Below are 3390 nucleotides of genomic sequence, written 5' to 3'. Positions count from 1 at the left end.
CCCTAGCTCAGTCATATTCATTCACTGGGACACAGAGTACCTGGGGGCACTCTGGGTCTCTCACACCCTCTATCATAGGCACCCTCAGTTGTTCACATGCCTGCCCCAACCCTCCACGCACAGTTACACACACCTTCTCACCTACAGCCTCACTCATGTGCCAGGACACCACAGGAGGTCTCATATACATAGTCCCACACATTTGCATGCATGCACACACACACAACCAACCAATTCCTCTCCCCCTAAATCCTGTTTGATTCCCCAGCCATCCGCTCAGAGACCTGTGGCTGATGGCCAGAGGATAAGGTCACATGCGCAGGAACAGGCCTCCTTCTAGGCCTTGGCACAGTCAGCCAACTCTCCCACCACAGCCCTCAGCAGACCCCAGGACTCAGAAACAATCCCCACACACCCAAGAGAATTCTTTGGACTGCAAGACATAACTACTAACCTTGTCAGCTGCCCCAGCAAAGATTAGCACCATTCCCAGGATTATCCTAAACACCCACTGCCCCTAAAAGCTCTCGCCCTCGTCAATCCGCATACCTCTCAAGTCCTATCCACTCACCCCCATGAACAGCCCTCCACTCTCTGCCCGCCTCTCTCTAGGTGTAGGACAAAGCCCTCACTTCCCTGCCCTCCTCAATTCTACCACTGCTCTTTCTCTGAAAAGCCAGTGTGACTGAGAGCAGCTGACCTGACACACCAGAAGCCCCAAACCCTGCCCCTGCACCCAGTCACCAGCAAGGAAAGGTCCAGAGTCCTTGTGGGAGATGTCCAACCCTCCTCTCTCATGGGCCCTCACATGACACTCCCACAGGACCCTCTACTTCCCCAGCCCCTCCTCGCCACTCAAATTCTCACCAGTCATCATTCTCCCCCACCACCATCCTGCTCCACACTGCCCACCAAGGCTTGAGGACCAGCCCTGCCCCGAATGAGGCTGTGTGCTCCTGAATCACAGATGAGGGCTCCTTCTCAACCCACTACCAGCTCCCAATCCTGGGCCACTGTTTGCCGTCACTTTGCTAAAACTGTCCGATTCTTTTTTTAAAGGGACAAAAAGACAATGAAGTGACACTTCCGGTATTTTAAAATGTTTGTAATTTCAAACCTAAAAACAATAACAACTTCTTAAAAGTTTCTTACAAAGAAGAGAAAGGAAGTAGAAGGCAAAGCCCAAAGTGGAAAAGCTACCTCAGAAGGGTGCAGGGCTCCATAAAACCAGTATGATTAGAAATCTGTTGCTGAGAGAGCCAGGGCCTGCAATCCCCAGTGACAAATCAATGATTCTCTACATGGCGATGGGGTGTAGGGTACAGAGCCCTAGAGTCCACTCTCAACAGTGTCACTGAAGAAAGGAAATCTTTGCAGACCAAGACCGAAACCCTCCTCTTGCCGTCCACCTGCCTTTCTACTCATCACACACTCACATGAATACATCCTAAGAGAGAAATATTCCCACAGAGGTTGGCAGGCTTCTCTCAGACAACTTTTATTCCCAGCCAGGCTATTGCACCCCACCCACCCTACCTCAAATTCTACTACAAGTCAGTCTCCTAGTGCTGCTCACCCTTTTGGCCCCCACACGTTCTGGCCCACATCCAGATGATTCTAGATCTTGGGTTCACTCCTCATCCCCATCTGAGGCCCAGAGGAATGATAAAGAACATCAGGCCCTGGCTTTGTGTTCTCCTTATTTGCTGTGTAAACTTAAGCAAGGCCCTTGTCCTCTCTGAGCCTCAGCTCTGCATCTGTATCTGTATCTGTGAAAAGGTTCTACTACACCTTCGGTCATGGCACTATCTAGCCCGTGACTGCATCTGTTTGTCCCATATGGCTGATATTTAAATTAGTTACCAGCATTTACAAATTGAAATGGTCACGTGAAAATTCAGATTTCCAACTCCTCTTGAAAACTATTGAGTCTTGGCTACCCTGAGATGTCACACAGAAGGTAGGCTCTCAGTTTCCCTTGAAGCCTACATGGCCTCTCCACTCACTCACACGTGGCTGGGTATGTTTAAACTCAGAGTCTCCCCAGGCTCACCTCTGAACTGGAAAGCCCATGGTCATTCCCACTGTGGCCTCCAGCTGGGAGAACGGAGGTCTGGGCCCCCTGCATGCTGCTCAGAGCCCCTTGTGCTATCTGAAGGTTGTGTGCCCGTCCATGAGAGGGATGGGATGTGTCTGGAGGAGGGAGCCCAGCGGGGAAGGAGCCAGGCCCCTTGGGGTGACTTACCTGGAGAAGAGCACATTTCTACAGCTCTTCTAGATGGGTCGTGGTTCTATAGATGTGTATTGGTGGGAGTGGGATGGGGGAGACGACAGATCTCAGCTCTACATGGGAAAAGCTTTCTGCAGGTCAAGGACAGACCAGGCTGCAAAGTAGAGGGGTGAGCAACCTGTCCCTGGAAATTAGCGACCAGGACTGGGAAACATTAATACAAATGAGAAGTAGGAAGATATAATCACTACATTGCTGGTTCTCAGACTGGAATATGTCCCTCACAGGATCTCCAATTTCTATTTTCCCATGGCACCCACAGCAAATGGCCCCTGAATGTCCAGCTTCTGCAGATGGGCCCCTAACCTCCAATCTAAAAAAAGCTAAAAGGGGAGGGGCTGAGAAAGGGGACCTGACCTCCCTGGAGAGGGGAGCCCTAGACTGGTCCCAAAGACCCTGTACCCAGGGTGTCTAATGCCTGAGAGCTGAGTCACAGGGGACCAGGGAGAGATAAAGCAAAACCCCAAAGTATTTACCATACAACACTGAATGAAAAGCTGGATAATGCATGCACATCCATAATAATGAGATGATTATTCTTTAAGATGATGATTATTATAATGCCAGCTGACCTAAGTGACCACTGGAGCAGATACTCTAGACAGCAGCACATATGCAATTAAGTCCACATGAGCAGTATATGATGCCAAGTTCTCGTGCCCAGTGAGCTACCCAAAGACGTCTGCGCCAGGTCCACACGCCCACAGTGGTCATTGGGTACTTGTGTGGTGGTAGGTGGGCACAGCAGGGGTAGGCCACCATGCTGGCACATATCCCCAGATCCACTCCAGACCCTTCTCCACCCTGCTCTGCACCCAGGAGGCTGACCTCTTCAAACTGTGTCCACAGGTTCCCACATCTTCCAATGGCAGCCGCTGACAGGAGATCAGAGGATAGGAGAGAGATTGATGTTTTATTTCCCACCCCTCTCTCTTTCCCTCCTGGTAGGGGTTTGGTGGCTGTTCCCCTCCCCCACAGTCGTAGCTCCTGTTGGGTGTCCCTGCTGAGTTCCAAGAGCTGCCTCTCCCCAACCCTGCAGGCTCAGGGCGCTAAGGTTCCCCACCCATTCACCACTGCTACTCCAAGAGCTGGCCCACTCC

The 3390-nt window shown here is 51.3% G+C and overlaps 1 protein-coding gene across 3 annotated transcripts in view; it reads right to left on the bottom strand.

The window, feature by feature from the left end:
- The window catches only part of FBLN2 (fibulin 2), a 96936-nt gene that overhangs the window by 69045 nt on the left and 24501 nt on the right, over positions 1–3390 (bottom strand). Inside the window, exon 1 of one of the 3 annotated variants that reach the window (XM_039886589.1) lies at positions 3119–3138. The exons of the other annotated variants lie outside the window; for them this stretch is intronic. The gene's annotated coding sequence lies outside the window, so the exon portion shown is untranslated. Of the gene's footprint in view, positions 1–3118; positions 3139–3390 lie in introns of those variants that run through there. 3 annotated transcript variants of the gene reach the window in all.

This window comes from Pteropus medius, unplaced genomic scaffold (genome assembly GCF_902729225.1).
Source record: "Pteropus medius unplaced genomic scaffold, Ma_sr-lr_union100, whole genome shotgun sequence".
Taxonomy (NCBI): Eukaryota; Metazoa; Chordata; class Mammalia; order Chiroptera; family Pteropodidae; genus Pteropus; species Pteropus medius.
The sequence above is the reverse complement of the archived record's forward strand: the minus strand, read 5'-3'. Positions and strand labels throughout refer to the sequence as shown.